The sequence below is a fragment of the Anomaloglossus baeobatrachus genome, unplaced genomic scaffold, assembly GCF_048569485.1.
Source record: "Anomaloglossus baeobatrachus isolate aAnoBae1 unplaced genomic scaffold, aAnoBae1.hap1 Scaffold_366, whole genome shotgun sequence".
Lineage (NCBI taxonomy): Eukaryota > Metazoa > Chordata > Amphibia > Anura > Aromobatidae > Anomaloglossus > Anomaloglossus baeobatrachus.
In genome coordinates this window covers 110936-127062 of record NW_027443010.1, presented here as the reverse complement: position 1 = coordinate 127062, position 16127 = coordinate 110936, and the positions used below count along the sequence as shown (strand labels likewise).

General features: G+C 49.4%; 6 non-coding genes and 5 pseudogenes across 6 annotated transcripts; all 11 read right to left on the bottom strand.

Annotated features, from left to right (window-relative positions):
* Positions 1-531: 531 nt before the first annotated feature.
* On the bottom strand, positions 532-727 carry LOC142273822 (U2 spliceosomal RNA). The gene has a single exon (XR_012738264.1). It is a non-coding gene; the product is annotated as a U2 spliceosomal RNA (small nuclear RNA).
* Positions 728-1408: 681 nt separating this feature from the next.
* LOC142273867 (U2 spliceosomal RNA) lies at positions 1409-1573 on the bottom strand (annotated as a pseudogene).
* Positions 1574-2960: 1387 nt separating this feature from the next.
* LOC142273821 (U2 spliceosomal RNA) lies at positions 2961-3156 on the bottom strand. The gene has a single exon (XR_012738263.1). It is a non-coding gene; the product is annotated as a U2 spliceosomal RNA (small nuclear RNA).
* Positions 3157-3837: 681 nt separating this feature from the next.
* On the bottom strand, positions 3838-4002 carry LOC142273866 (U2 spliceosomal RNA; annotated as a pseudogene).
* Positions 4003-5389: 1387 nt separating this feature from the next.
* LOC142273819 (U2 spliceosomal RNA) lies at positions 5390-5585 on the bottom strand. Its single transcript, XR_012738262.1, has one exon. It is a non-coding gene; the product is annotated as a U2 spliceosomal RNA (small nuclear RNA).
* A 681-nt stretch (positions 5586-6266) lies between these two features.
* LOC142273865 (U2 spliceosomal RNA) lies at positions 6267-6431 on the bottom strand (annotated as a pseudogene).
* A 1387-nt stretch (positions 6432-7818) lies between these two features.
* Positions 7819-8014, bottom strand: LOC142273818 (U2 spliceosomal RNA). The gene has a single exon (XR_012738261.1). It is a non-coding gene; the product is annotated as a U2 spliceosomal RNA (small nuclear RNA).
* Positions 8015-8695: 681 nt separating this feature from the next.
* LOC142273863 (U2 spliceosomal RNA) lies at positions 8696-8860 on the bottom strand (annotated as a pseudogene).
* A 1387-nt stretch (positions 8861-10247) lies between these two features.
* On the bottom strand, positions 10248-10443 carry LOC142273817 (U2 spliceosomal RNA). Its single transcript, XR_012738260.1, has one exon. It is a non-coding gene; the product is annotated as a U2 spliceosomal RNA (small nuclear RNA).
* Positions 10444-11975: 1532 nt separating this feature from the next.
* On the bottom strand, positions 11976-12140 carry LOC142273876 (U2 spliceosomal RNA; annotated as a pseudogene).
* A 1387-nt stretch (positions 12141-13527) lies between these two features.
* Positions 13528-13723, bottom strand: LOC142273816 (U2 spliceosomal RNA). The gene has a single exon (XR_012738259.1). It is a non-coding gene; the product is annotated as a U2 spliceosomal RNA (small nuclear RNA).
* Positions 13724-16127: the final 2404 nt, after the last annotated feature.

The window sequence follows — 16127 nt, the reverse complement described above, 5'->3', positions numbered from 1 at the left end:
CAGAAGCTCAATGTCTATCATGACCTCTCTTTTAGAATGTCCAAGAGCAAGCAAACTATTCCTCCAGGAGAGGGCGCCAACAGACTACTAAAGAGATCATCATTACTCAAAGAAAACCCCAAAAACCAATGCATGATAGGAATAAACAGGTAACTTTCTTTGGAGTGGAAGCGGAGAGATCGCACCAGATGCCAATTCTAGATGTTATCACACCTGTGGTCACTGCAGCAGCAGGTGAATCCACTTTGTCCAAAAGGGATCTATTCCATTCAATTGCAAATGATCTAGATAAGACAGAGAACTGCAGCACGGGGACATAGCCGAGTTGGTCAGGTTGAGTGGTGATGAGTTTGCTATTTGGATGAATAAAGAAAGTCAAAAGTGTGAAAGATAAAAAACAAAAGGAGGAAGTGTGAAAAGTGAATGGGCCAAATTGAGGTGCATATGAAGACGTATGCTTTCTTCCAATTCATTAAATCGGGCTAATATGAATCAGGTGAATTGAGTTCTGCTTTTGGAAACTGGGTTAAGAAGGGGTGCACCGTTCCTGGAGGTACTGCAATACCAGGTCAATGCGTGGAGTGGACAGAGCAAGCTCTTTTTCCATCTCCCTGTTCTAAAAATCCATTTAATATATGGTCCCCAGATAGGGGACGTATCAGATATTAAACTGATAAGAACAGATTTTGATTTAATGAAGCTTTCCAAAGCACCACAAAAAATGCATGACCGAAGTCACACCAAAAACAGTGCAAAGGCTAGGATTCGTGTGGACCCCACCGTGAGGAGAGGGTCCCCAAAAATCAACCCCGTCCCTCCGAGCCAGAAGGCCACAGCAAGGGTCAGGGATCTTCGGTGCTCTCCCAAGCCGAAGCCTGGTTGAGCCTTGTCGTTGCTCCCAGCGTCCACCCAGGCATCTTACCCAAGTGGAGTAGAGAGCTACTAGTTGTTGGTTTCGCAGCCGAAACTGCCCGGACCGTCAACCGGTGTTGGTTTCTCAGCCCAAGGCTAACCGGACCTCCAACCGGGTGTTGGTTTCTCAGCCGAAGCTGACCCAGACCTCCAACCGGGTGTTGGTTTCTCAGCCGAAGCTGACCCAGACCTCCAACCGGGTGTTAGTTTCTCAGCCCAAAGCTGACCAGACCTCCGACCGGGATTATAAAAATTTCCCTTCCTAGCCAGAAGGCCGGGATAGGGTAATATGCTCAAAAAGTATGAAAAGGCAAGGTACGGTGTGCTACAGAGCCCAAGGCTTGCCGGGGTCCCAAGCCAGCAAGCTCAGACTCACTCCAGGGTCGTCAGTCCTGGGGCACGTTGTACCATAGCCCCCCACCCTTACTCAGTCTAATAGCCTCGATCCTGGTAGGGCCATGTTTTCCTCTAGATGAATATACTATCCACCCAGAGTACTAGCAAGCGCAACCTTCCAGTGTGCATTGTATCATTGTACTAAGGTGGCCTGGAGCTTAAACCACCTCTTCGAACAACACTACACTTGATCTTAGCCAAAAGGCCGAGAAACTGATAAGAACAGATACTACACTTGATCTTAGCCAAAAGGCCGAGAAGCGATAACCAGAATTGGTTTGGGCCTCGAGTGGCACCCTGGCCTATGCCGGACACATCTTAGGGAGAGAGAGCGAGAGGGAGACAAACCCACGCCTACACAAGACATTTTGTCACCCAAGCCAACCCTTGAAAAGGCTGCTTTGCAGAGCCAAAACAAGAAGAATGGTGCGTTTTGCAGCCGCCGCCCACTGCAATGAATCTGAATAACTCCTCCTTTAGGGCGCAAGCAACTCCCCTCCCCCTTGCAGTCTTTCCAATTCACGATACAAAAAGACGGACAGGACAGGTTGCCTGACTTTCCGTCACTGCCACCCTTTGCCATCCTTACCCGTAGAAAGCCCTTTCATCATCCCCAAACCCTAATCTTTTCCCTTTCCTTCCCAGCCCCCAAACCCTGCCCTCTGTACCTTTCTCACCACCCGCTTCCCTTCTCCTGTCATCCCCCTACCACCCGGGAAAAAAAGAGATTGCCCCCTCCTTCCACTAGCCCACCCTCCCACCCAAAGAACAACTTCTTCTGCGCAGCTTGTTTTCTAGGCAGCAGCGCTATTGTGATGTCATCGGGGGGCATTGTGACAAGCCGCCAGTGTTCCGTCTCTTCATGTTGTGCACAGTTCAAACGGAAAATACATCAACAGGCAGACTACAGAAAAGCTTACTATCAAAGGTTAGAGGGGGGCTTTCTCAGAGGGCTTTTTACAGTTTTTCTATTCCCAATTAGCCGTTTAAGTGTACTTATTGAAAGTAGTAATTCTTTCATAGGCCGCCCTTTCTTAGTATTTGACGTTCCTTATATTGCGGTATGAGGCTTCGCAGTAGGTTGCAAACATTCATCACCCATGACTGTCCCCAATTGAGCTCAGAAGCTCAATGTCTATCATGACCTCTCTTTTAGAATGTCCAAGAGCAAGCAAACTATTCCTCCAGGAGAGGGCGCCAACAGACTACTAAAGAGATCATCATTACTCAAAGAAAACCCCAAAAACCAATGCATGATAGGAATAAACAGGTAACTTTCTTTGGAGTGGAAGCGGAGAGATCGCACCAGATGCCAATTCTAGATGTTATCACACCTGTGGTCACTGCAGCAGCAGGTGAATCCACTTTGTCCAAAAGGGATCTATTCCATTCAATTGCAAATGATCTAGATAAGACAGAGAACTGCAGCACGGGGACATAGCCGAGTTGGTCAGGTTGAGTGGTGATGAGTTTGCTATTTGGATGAATAAAGAAAGTCAAAAGTGTGAAAGATAAAAAACAAAAGGAGGAAGTGTGAAAAGTGAATGGGCCAAATTGAGGTGCATATGAAGACGTATGCTTTCTTCCAATTCATTAAATCGGGCTAATATGAATCAGGTGAATTGAGTTCTGCTTTTGGAAACTGGGTTAAGAAGGGGTGCACCGTTCCTGGAGGTACTGCAATACCAGGTCAATGCGTGGAGTGGACAGAGCAAGCTCTTTTTCCATCTCCCTGTTCTAAAAATCCATTTAATATATGGTCCCCAGATAGGGGACGTATCAGATATTAAACTGATAAGAACAGATTTTGATTTAATGAAGCTTTCCAAAGCACCACAAAAAATGCATGACCGAAGTCACACCAAAAACAGTGCAAAGGCTAGGATTCGTGTGGACCCCACCGTGAGGAGAGGGTCCCCAAAAATCAACCCCGTCCCTCCGAGCCAGAAGGCCACAGCAAGGGTCAGGGATCTTCGGTGCTCTCCCAAGCCGAAGCCTGGTTGAGCCTTGTCGTTGCTCCCAGCGTCCACCCAGGCATCTTACCCAAGTGGAGTAGAGAGCTACTAGTTGTTGGTTTCGCAGCCGAAACTGCCCGGACCGTCAACCGGTGTTGGTTTCTCAGCCCAAGGCTAACCGGACCTCCAACCGGGTGTTGGTTTCTCAGCCGAAGCTGACCCAGACCTCCAACCGGGTGTTGGTTTCTCAGCCGAAGCTGACCCAGACCTCCAACCGGGTGTTAGTTTCTCAGCCCAAAGCTGACCAGACCTCCGACCGGGATTATAAAAATTTCCCTTCCTAGCCAGAAGGCCGGGATAGGGTAATATGCTCAAAAAGTATGAAAAGGCAAGGTACGGTGTGCTACAGAGCCCAAGGCTTGCCGGGGTCCCAAGCCAGCAAGCTCAGACTCACTCCAGGGTCGTCAGTCCTGGGGCACGTTGTACCATAGCCCCCCACCCTTACTCAGTCTAATAGCCTCGATCCTGGTAGGGCCATGTTTTCCTCTAGATGAATATACTATCCACCCAGAGTACTAGCAAGCGCAACCTTCCAGTGTGCATTGTATCATTGTACTAAGGTGGCCTGGAGCTTAAACCACCTCTTCGAACAACACTACACTTGATCTTAGCCAAAAGGCCGAGAAACTGATAAGAACAGATACTACACTTGATCTTAGCCAAAAGGCCGAGAAGCGATAACCAGAATTGGTTTGGGCCTCGAGTGGCACCCTGGCCTATGCCGGACACATCTTAGGGAGAGAGAGCGAGAGGGAGACAAACCCACGCCTACACAAGACATTTTGTCACCCAAGCCAACCCTTGAAAAGGCTGCTTTGCAGAGCCAAAACAAGAAGAATGGTGCGTTTTGCAGCCGCCGCCCACTGCAATGAATCTGAATAACTCCTCCTTTAGGGCGCAAGCAACTCCCCTCCCCCTTGCAGTCTTTCCAATTCACGATACAAAAAGACGGACAGGACAGGTTGCCTGACTTTCCGTCACTGCCACCCTTTGCCATCCTTACCCGTAGAAAGCCCTTTCATCATCCCCAAACCCTAATCTTTTCCCTTTCCTTCCCAGCCCCCAAACCCTGCCCTCTGTACCTTTCTCACCACCCGCTTCCCTTCTCCTGTCATCCCCCTACCACCCGGGAAAAAAAGAGATTGCCCCCTCCTTCCACTAGCCCACCCTCCCACCCAAAGAACAACTTCTTCTGCGCAGCTTGTTTTCTAGGCAGCAGCGCTATTGTGATGTCATCGGGGGGCATTGTGACAAGCCGCCAGTGTTCCGTCTCTTCATGTTGTGCACAGTTCAAACGGAAAATACATCAACAGGCAGACTACAGAAAAGCTTACTATCAAAGGTTAGAGGGGGGCTTTCTCAGAGGGCTTTTTACAGTTTTTCTATTCCCAATTAGCCGTTTAAGTGTACTTATTGAAAGTAGTAATTCTTTCATAGGCCGCCCTTTCTTAGTATTTGACGTTCCTTATATTGCGGTATGAGGCTTCGCAGTAGGTTGCAAACATTCATCACCCATGACTGTCCCCAATTGAGCTCAGAAGCTCAATGTCTATCATGACCTCTCTTTTAGAATGTCCAAGAGCAAGCAAACTATTCCTCCAGGAGAGGGCGCCAACAGACTACTAAAGAGATCATCATTACTCAAAGAAAACCCCAAAAACCAATGCATGATAGGAATAAACAGGTAACTTTCTTTGGAGTGGAAGCGGAGAGATCGCACCAGATGCCAATTCTAGATGTTATCACACCTGTGGTCACGGCAGCAGCAGGTGAATCCACTTTGTCCAAAAGGGATCTATTCCATTCAATTGCAAATGATCTAGATAAGACAGAGAACTGCAGCACGGGGACATAGCCGAGTTGGTCAGGTTGAGTGGTGATGAGTTTGCTATTTGGATGAATAAAGAAAGTCAAAAGTGTGAAAGATAAAAAACAAAAGGAGGAAGTGTGAAAAGTGAATGGGCCAAATTGAGGTGCATATGAAGACGTATGCTTTCTTCCAATTCATTAAATCGGGCTAATATGAATCAGGTGAATTGAGTTCTGCTTTTGGAAACTGGGTTAAGAAGGGGTGCACCGTTCCTGGAGGTACTGCAATACCAGGTCAATGCGTGGAGTGGACAGAGCAAGCTCTTTTTCCATCTCCCTGTTCTAAAAATCCATTTAATATATGGTCCCCAGATAGGGGACGTATCAGATATTAAACTGATAAGAACAGATTTTGATTTAATGAAGCTTTCCAAAGCACCACAAAAAATGCATGACCGAAGTCACACCAAAAACAGTGCAAAGGCTAGGATTCGTGTGGACCCCACCGTGAGGAGAGGGTCCCCAAAAATCAACCCCGTCCCTCCGAGCCAGAAGGCCACAGCAAGGGTCAGGGATCTTCGGTGCTCTCCCAAGCCGAAGCCTGGTTGAGCCTTGTCGTTGCTCCCAGCGTCCACCCAGGCATCTTACCCAAGTGGAGTAGAGAGCTACTAGTTGTTGGTTTCGCAGCCGAAACTGCCCGGACCGTCAACCGGTGTTGGTTTCTCAGCCCAAGGCTAACCGGACCTCCAACCGGGTGTTGGTTTCTCAGCCGAAGCTGACCCAGACCTCCAACCGGGTGTTGGTTTCTCAGCCGAAGCTGACCCAGACCTCCAACCGGGTGTTAGTTTCTCAGCCCAAAGCTGACCAGACCTCCGACCGGGATTATAAAAATTTCCCTTCCTAGCCAGAAGGCCGGGATAGGGTAATATGCTCAAAAAGTATGAAAAGGCAAGGTACGGTGTGCTACAGAGCCCAAGGCTTGCCGGGGTCCCAAGCCAGCAAGCTCAGACTCACTCCAGGGTCGTCAGTCCTGGGGCACGTTGTACCATAGCCCCCCACCCTTACTCAGTCTAATAGCCTCGATCCTGGTAGGGCCATGTTTTCCTCTAGATGAATATACTATCCACCCAGAGTACTAGCAAGCGCAACCTTCCAGTGTGCATTGTATCATTGTACTAAGGTGGCCTGGAGCTTAAACCACCTCTTCGAACAACACTACACTTGATCTTAGCCAAAAGGCCGAGAAACTGATAAGAACAGATACTACACTTGATCTTAGCCAAAAGGCCGAGAAGCGATAACCAGAATTGGTTTGGGCCTCGAGTGGCACCCTGGCCTATGCCGGACACATCTTAGGGAGAGAGAGCGAGAGGGAGACAAACCCACGCCTACACAAGACATTTTGTCACCCAAGCCAACCCTTGAAAAGGCTGCTTTGCAGAGCCAAAACAAGAAGAATGGTGCGTTTTGCAGCCGCCGCCCACTGCAATGAATCTGAATAACTCCTCCTTTAGGGCGCAAGCAACTCCCCTCCCCCTTGCAGTCTTTCCAATTCACGATACAAAAAGACGGACAGGACAGGTTGCCTGACTTTCCGTCACTGCCACCCTTTGCCATCCTTACCCGTAGAAAGCCCTTTCATCATCCCCAAACCCTAATCTTTTCCCTTTCCTTCCCAGCCCCCAAACCCTGCCCTCTGTACCTTTCTCACCACCCGCTTCCCTTCTCCTGTCATCCCCCTACCACCCGGGAAAAAAAGAGATTGCCCCCTCCTTCCACTAGCCCACCCTCCCACCCAAAGAACAACTTCTTCTGCGCAGCTTGTTTTCTAGGCAGCAGCGCTATTGTGATGTCATCGGGGGGCATTGTGACAAGCCGCCAGTGTTCCGTCTCTTCATGTTGTGCACAGTTCAAACGGAAAATACATCAACAGGCAGACTACAGAAAAGCTTACTATCAAAGGTTAGAGGGGGGCTTTCTCAGAGGGCTTTTTACAGTTTTTCTATTCCCAATTAGCCGTTTAAGTGTACTTATTGAAAGTAGTAATTCTTTCATAGGCCGCCCTTTCTTAGTATTTGACGTTCCTTATATTGCGGTATGAGGCTTCGCAGTAGGTTGCAAACATTCATCACCCATGACTGTCCCCAATTGAGCTCAGAAGCTCAATGTCTATCATGACCTCTCTTTTAGAATGTCCAAGAGCAAGCAAACTATTCCTCCAGGAGAGGGCGCCAACAGACTACTAAAGAGATCATCATTACTCAAAGAAAACCCCAAAAACCAATGCATGATAGGAATAAACAGGTAACTTTCTTTGGAGTGGAAGCGGAGAGATCGCACCAGATGCCAATTCTAGATGTTATCACACCTGTGGTCACTGCAGCAGCAGGTGAATCCACTTTGTCCAAAAGGGATCTATTCCATTCAATTGCAAATGATCTAGATAAGACAGAGAACTGCAGCACGGGGACATAGCCGAGTTGGTCAGGTTGAGTGGTGATGAGTTTGCTATTTGGATGAATAAAGAAAGTCAAAAGTGTGAAAGATAAAAAACAAAAGGAGGAAGTGTGAAAAGTGAATGGGCCAAATTGAGGTGCATATGAAGACGTATGCTTTCTTCCAATTCATTAAATCGGGCTAATATGAATCAGGTGAATTGAGTTCTGCTTTTGGAAACTGGGTTAAGAAGGGGTGCACCGTTCCTGGAGGTACTGCAATACCAGGTCAATGCGTGGAGTGGACAGAGCAAGCTCTTTTTCCATCTCCCTGTTCTAAAAATCCATTTAATATATGGTCCCCAGATAGGGGACGTATCAGATATTAAACTGATAAGAACAGATTTTGATTTAATGAAGCTTTCCAAAGCACCACAAAAAATGCATGACCGAAGTCACACCAAAAACAGTGCAAAGGCTAGGATTCGTGTGGACCCCACCGTGAGGAGAGGGTCCCCAAAAATCAACCCCGTCCCTCCGAGCCAGAAGGCCACAGCAAGGGTCAGGGATCTTCGGTGCTCTCCCAAGCCGAAGCCTGGTTGAGCCTTGTCGTTGCTCCCAGCGTCCACCCAGGCATCTTACCCAAGTGGAGTAGAGAGCTACTAGTTGTTGGTTTCGCAGCCGAAACTGCCCGGACCGTCAACCGGTGTTGGTTTCTCAGCCCAAGGCTAACCGGACCTCCAACCGGGTGTTGGTTTCTCAGCCGAAGCTGACCCAGACCTCCAACCGGGTGTTGGTTTCTCAGCCGAAGCTGACCCAGACCTCCAACCGGGTGTTAGTTTCTCAGCCCAAAGCTGACCAGACCTCCGACCGGGATTATAAAAATTTCCCTTCCTAGCCAGAAGGCCGGGATAGGGTAATATGCTCAAAAAGTATGAAAAGGCAAGGTACGGTGTGCTACAGAGCCCAAGGCTTGCCGGGGTCCCAAGCCAGCAAGCTCAGACTCACTCCAGGGTCGTCAGTCCTGGGGCACGTTGTACCATAGCCCCCCACCCTTACTCAGTCTAATAGCCTCGATCCTGGTAGGGCCATGTTTTCCTCTAGATGAATATACTATCCACCCAGAGTACTAGCAAGCGCAACCTTCCAGTGTGCATTGTATCATTGTACTAAGGTGGCCTGGAGCTTAAACCACCTCTTCGAACAACACTACACTTGATCTTAGCCAAAAGGCCGAGAAACTGATAAGAACAGATACTACACTTGATCTTAGCCAAAAGGCCGAGAAGCGATAACCAGAATTGGTTTGGGCCTCGAGTGGCACCCTGGCCTATGCCGGACACATCTTAGGGAGAGAGAGCGAGAGGGAGACAAACCCACGCCTACACAAGACATTTTGTCACCCAAGCCAACCCTTGAAAAGGCTGCTTTGCAGAGCCAAAACAAGAAGAATGGTGCGTTTTGCAGCCGCCGCCCACTGCAATGAATCTGAATAACTCCTCCTTTAGGGCGCAAGCAACTCCCCTCCCCCTTGCAGTCTTTCCAATTCACGATACAAAAAGACGGACAGGACAGGTTGCCTGACTTTCCGTCACTGCCACCCTTTGCCATCCTTACCCGTAGAAAGCCCTTTCATCATCCCCAAACCCTAATCTTTTCCCTTTCCTTCCCAGCCCCCAAACCCTGCCCTCTGTACCTTTCTCACCACCCGCTTCCCTTCTCCTGTCATCCCCCTACCACCCGGGAAAAAAAGAGATTGCCCCCTCCTTCCACTAGCCCACCCTCCCACCCAAAGAACAACTTCTTCTGCGCAGCTTGTTTTCTAGGCAGCAGCGCTATTGTGATGTCATCGGGGGGCATTGTGACAAGCCGCCAGTGTTCCGTCTCTTCATGTTGTGCACAGTTCAAACGGAAAATACATCAACAGGCAGACTACAGAAAAGCTTACTATCAAAGGTTAGAGGGGGGCTTTCTCAGAGGGCTTTTTACAGTTTTTCTATTCCCAATTAGCCGTTTAAGTGTACTTATTGAAAGTAGTAATTCTTTCATAGGCCGCCCTTTCTTAGTATTTGACGTTCCTTATATTGCGGTATGAGGCTTCGCAGTAGGTTGCAAACATTCATCACCCATGACTGTCCCCAATTGAGCTCAGAAGCTCAATGTCTATCATGACCTCTCTTTTAGAATGTCCAAGAGCAAGCAAACTATTCCTCCAGGAGAGGGCGCCAACAGACTACTAAAGAGATCATCATTACTCAAAGAAAACCCCAAAAACCAATGCATGATAGGAATAAACAGGTAACTTTCTTTGGAGTGGAAGCGGAGAGATCGCACCAGATGCCAATTCTAGATGTTATCACACCTGTGGTCACTGCAGCAGCAGGTGAATCCACTTTGTCCAAAAGGGATCTATTCCATTCAATTGCAAATGATCTAGATAAGACAGAGAACTGCAGCACGGGGACATAGCCGAGTTGGTCAGGTTGAGTGGTGATGAGTTTGCTATTTGGATGAATAAAGAAAGTCAAAAGTGTGAAAGATAAAAAACAAAAGGAGGAAGTGTGAAAAGTGAATGGGCCAAATTGAGGTGCATATGAAGACGTATGCTTTCTTCCAATTCATTAAATCGGGCTAATATGAATCAGGTGAATTGAGTTCTGCTTTTGGAAACTGGGTTAAGAAGGGGTGCACCGTTCCTGGAGGTACTGCAATACCAGGTCAATGCGTGGAGTGGACAGAGCAAGCTCTTTTTCCATCTCCCTGTTCTAAAAATCCATTTAATATATGGTCCCCAGATAGGGGACGTATCAGATATTAAACTGATAAGAACAGATTTTGATTTAATGAAGCTTTCCAAAGCACCACAAAAAATGCATGACCGAAGTCACACCAAAAACAGTGCAAAGGCTAGGATTCGTGTGGACCCCACCGTGAGGAGAGGGTCCCCAAAAATCAACCCCGTCCCTCCGAGCCAGAAGGCCACAGCAAGGGTCAGGGATCTTCGGTGCTCTCCCAAGCCGAAGCCTGGTTGAGCCTTGTCGTTGCTCCCAGCGTCCACCCAGGCATCTTACCCAAGTGGAGTAGAGAGCTACTAGTTGTTGGTTTCGCAGCCGAAACTGCCCGGACCGTCAACCGGTGTTGGTTTCTCAGCCCAAGGCTAACCGGACCTCCAACCGGGTGTTGGTTTCTCAGCCGAAGCTGACCCAGACCTCCAACCGGGTGTTGGTTTCTCAGCCGAAGCTGACCCAGACCTCCAACCGGGTGTTAGTTTCTCAGCCCAAAGCTGACCAGACCTCCGACCGGGATTATAAAAATTTCCCTTCCTAGCCAGAAGGCCGGGATAGGGTAATATGCTCAAAAAGTATGAAAAGGCAAGGTACGGTGTGCTACAGAGCCCAAGGCTTGCCGGGGTCCCAAGCCAGCAAGCTCAGACTCACTCCAGGGTCGTCAGTCCTGGGGCACGTTGTACCATAGCCCCCCACCCTTACTCAGTCTAATAGCCTCGATCCTGGTAGGGCCATGTTTTCCTCTAGATGAATATACTATCCACCCAGAGTACTAGCAAGCGCAACCTTCCAGTGTGCATTGTATCATTGTACTAAGGTGGCCTGGAGCTTAAACCACCTCTTCGAACAACACTACACTTGATCTTAGCCAAAAGGCCGAGAAACTGATAAGAACAGATTTTGATTTAATGAAGCTTTCCAAAGCACCACAAAAAATGCATGACCGAAGTCACACCAAAAACAGTGCAAAGGCTAGGATTCGTGTGGACCCCACCGTGAGGAGAGGGTCCCCAAAAATCAACCCCGTCCCTCCGAGCCAGAAGGCCACAGCAAGGGTCAGGGATCTTCGGTGCTCCCCCAAGCCGAAGCCTGGTTGAGCCTTGTCGTTGCTCCCAGCGTCCACCCAGGCATCTTACCCAAGTGGAGTAGAGAGCTACTAGTTGTTGGTTTCGCAGCCGAAACTGCCCGGACCGTCAACCGGTGTTGGTTTCTCAGCCCAAGGCTAACCGGACCTCCAACCGGGTGTTGGTTTCTCAGCCGAAGCTGACCCAGACCTCCAACCGGGTGTTGGTTTCTCAGCCGAAGCTGACCCAGACCTCCAACCGGGTGTTAGTTTCTCAGCCCAAAGCTGACCAGACCTCCGACCGGGATTGTAAAAATTTCCCTTCCTAGCCAGAAGGCCGGGATAGGGTAATATGCTCAAAAAGTATGAAAAGGCAAGGTACGGTGTGCTACAGAGCCCAAGGCTTGCCGGGGTCCCAAGCCAGCAAGCTCAGACTCACTCCAGGGTCGTCAGTCCTGGGGCACGTTGTACCATAGCCCCCCACCCTTACTCAGTCTAATAGCCTCGATCCTGGTAGGGCCATGTTTTCCACTAGATGAATATACTATCCACCCAGAGTACTAGCAAGCGCAACCTTCCAGTGTGCATTGTATCATTGTACTAAGGTGGCCTGGAGCTTAAACCACCTCTTCGAACAACACTACACTTGATCTTAGCCAAAAGGCCGAGAAACTGATAAGAACAGATACTACACTTGATCTTAGCCAAAAGGCCGAGAAGCGATAACCAGAATTGGTTTGGGCCTCGAGTGGCACCCTGGCCTATGCCGGACACATCTTAGGGAGAGAGAGCGAGAGGGAGACAAACCCACGCCTACACAAGACATTTTGTCACCCAAGCCAACCCTTGAAAAGGCTGCTTTGCAGAGCCAAAACAAGAAGAATGGTGCGTTTTGCAGCCGCCGCCCACTGCAATGAATCTGAATAACTCCTCCTTTAGGGCGCAAGCAACTCCCCTCCCCCTTGCAGTCTTTCCAATTCACGATACAAAAAGACGGACAGGACAGGTTGCCTGACTTTCCGTCACTGCCACCCTTTGCCATCCTTACCCGTAGAAAGCCCTTTCATCATCCCCAAACCCTAATCTTTTCCCTTTCCTTCCCAGCCCCCAAACCCTGCCCTCTGTACCTTTCTCACCACCCGCTTCCCTTCTCCTGTCATCCCCCTACCACCCGGGAAAAAAAGAGATTGCCCCCTCCTTCCACTAGCCCACCCTCCCACCCAAAGAACAACTTCTTCTGCGCAGCTTGTTTTCTAGGCAGCAGCGCTATTGTGATGTCATCGGGGGGCATTGTGACAAGCCGCCAGTGTTCCGTCTCTTCATGTTGTGCACAGTTCAAACGGAAAATACATCAACAGGCAGACTACAGAAAAGCTTACTATCAAAGGTTAGAGGGGGGCTTTCTCAGAGGGCTTTTTACAGTTTTTCTATTCCCAATTAGCCGTTTAAGTGTACTTATTGAAAGTAGTAATTCTTTCATAGGCCGCCCTTTCTTAGTATTTGACGTTCCTTATATTGCGGTATGAGGCTTCGCAGTAGGTTGCAAACATTCATCACCCATGACTGTCCCCAATTGAGCTCAGAAGCTCAATGTCTATCATGACCTCTCTTTTAGAATGTCCAAGAGCAAGCAAACTATTCCTCCAGGAGAGGGCGCCAACAGACTACTAAAGAGATCATCATTACTCAAAGAAAACCCCAAAAACCAATGCATGATAGGAATAAACAGGTAACTTTCTTTGGAGTGGAAGCGGAGAGATCGCACCAGATGCCAATTCTAGATGTTATCACACCTGTGGTCACTGCAGCAGCAGGTGAATCCACTTTGTCCAAAAGGGATCTATTCCATTCAATTGCAAATGATCTAGATAAGACAGAGAACTGCAGCACGGGGACATAGCCGAGTTGGTCAGGTTGAGTGGTGATGAGTTTGCTATTTGGATGAATAAAGAAAGTCAAAAGTGTGAAAGATAAAAAACAAAAGGAGGAAGTGTGAAAAGTGAATGGGCCAAATTGAGGTGCATATGAAGACGTATGCTTTCTTCCAATTCATTAAATCGGGCTAATATGAATCAGGTGAATTGAGTTCTGCTTTTGGAAACTGGGTTAAGAAGGGGTGCACCGTTCCTGGAGGTACTGCAATACCAGGTCAATGCGTGGAGTGGACAGAGCAAGCTCTTTTTCCATCTCCCTGTTCTAAAAATCCATTTAATATATGGTCCCCAGATAGGGGACGTATCAGATATTAAACTGATAAGAACAGATTTTGATTTAATGAAGCTTTCCAAAGCACCACAAAAAATGCATGACCGAAGTCACACCAAAAACAGTGCAAAGGCTAGGATTCGTGTGGACCCCACCGTGAGGAGAGGGTCCCCAAAAATCAACCCCGTCCCTCCGAGCCAGAAGGCCACAGCAAGGGTCAGGGATCTTCGGTGCTCTCCCAAGCCGAAGCCTGGTTGAGCCTTGTCGTTGCTCCCAGCGTCCACCCAGGCATCTTACCCAAGTGGAGTAGAGAGCTACTAGTTGTTGGTTTCGCAGCCGAAACTGCCCGGACCGTCAACCGGTGTTGGTTTCTCAGCCCAAGGCTAACCGGACCTCCAACCGGGTGTTGGTTTCTCAGCCGAAGCTGACCCAGACCTCCAACCGGGTGTTGGTTTCTCAGCCGAAGCTGACCCAGACCTCCAACCGGGTGTTAGTTTCTCAGCCCAAAGCTGACCAGACCTCCGACCGGGATTATAAAAATTTCCCTTCCTAGCCAGAAGGCCGGGATAGGGTAATATGCTCAAAAAGTATGAAAAGGCAAGGTACGGTGTGCTACAGAGCCCAAGGCTTGCCGGGGTCCCAAGCCAGCAAGCTCAGACTCACTCCAGGGTCGTCAGTCCTGGGGCACGTTGTACCATAGCCCCCCACCCTTACTCAGTCTAATAGCCTCGATCCTGGTAGGGCCATGTTTTCCTCTAGATGAATATACTATCCACCCAGAGTACTAGCAAGCGCAACCTTCCAGTGTGCATTGTATCATTGTACTAAGGTGGCCTGGAGCTTAAACCACCTCTTCGAACAACACTACACTTGATCTTAGCCAAAAGGCCGAGAAACTGATAAGAACAGATTTTTTGATTTAACAGCATCTTTATTATCATGCACTTCTCAAAAAAAAGTAACAAACCATGTACGGTGCCGCAGCCCCGTACACACAGAAATATACAATCATTCTTACATAGCAATAGAGTACGACGCACTAAACTATACATCACGCTCCTATGCTATCCGTAGCACTCAAGCTGAAAGAAAAAGTTAGACAATAAATAACGACGAACCGGCGATTGGGGGATGGGGGTAGGGGAAAAGGGGATAGGGTGGGGAAATCACAGGCCCGAAGCTTTATTGAAGGACGCACATAAACGGGAAAAGGAGGGAGGGGGCGTGGAAGAGGTTTAGACCTCCTCCTCGGCGCTGTCGTCCGGACTGTCCATGATGGAATAGTCTCTGAGCAGGCTGTGGATCAGCCTGCGGCAGTCCTGGATAGACATCCTCTCCCTCTTCAAGATGAGCCGGTTCCTGGCGACCCATATAGCGTCCTTAAAGCAGTTCATAAGGCGCCAAGCCTCCTGGATGGCTCCAACGGTGTGAGTCCCAGGGAAGAGTCCATAAAGTACGGAATGGTACGATAGGCTCCCTCTGGGGACGGAGTTCCTCAGGTCATCCTCCAGGGCAACCAACAGGCGCTGTGCAAAACGGCAGTCCCAAAAGGCGTGCAGCGATGTTTCCTCCACGAAGGGGCACCTTGGGCAGTACCGGGTTTTGCACAGGTTCCGGGCGTGCATGAATGACCGGACGGGCAGTCCGCCCTGTATCGCCATCCATGACAAGTCCTTGTGCCCGTTGGTCAATCCAGCCGATGACACGTTGGTCCAAACAGTCTCCAGTGTGTCGTGGTGAAGTCCTGGAATGTTCTCCATTTCGTCCTTGGCTCTGATGAGTTTGTGGATAGTCTTTGGCTTCCACAAATCAGGCTTGAGTCCCTCCAGTTGGTATTCCCTCACAAACCGGACAACGTCTCCGTAGAACCATGGCGTCGTCCAGTTGTAGGGGAAGGAGCTGTCCCACTTGTCCCAGCCGAACCTTCTCCAAAGGGGGAGCAGGAAGAAGCGAGACATGGACCTACCCGCAGAACCTCTCTTGACTCGCAGAGATCGGCGAACGCAGTCACATACGAAGGAGGATCGCAGGAGGGTGGGGATATCGGGTACGCCCTTCCCACCCTTGCGAGGATCCTTGTACATGATGGTCCGCTTTACTCTGTCCATCTTGGATCCCCAGACAAAACGAAACACCGTCCTGGTAATGGCCCTGCACACGGTGGCAAGGGGGGGCCAGGCCTGGGCCGTGTACTGCAGCACGGGCAGTACCTCGTTACGCAGGACCAGTGCTTTGCCCTCACAGGTGAGGCGTCTGAGGCTCCACAGACCGATCCGTTGGGTGATCTTGATCAAGCGTTCCTCCCAGGACTTGAGGGCTGCTCCTTCCTTCCCGAACCAGACTCCAAGAACCTTGATGAAATCCGGCTGGATGCTGAAAGGGAAGGGGGCGGAAGAGGCCGGCTGCCAGTCCCCGAAGAGCATGGCTTCCGACTTCCCGCAGTTGACTTTGGCTCCCGAAGCCCGTCCGAAGGTCTCACAGGTCTGGACGAGGGTGTCAACTGAGC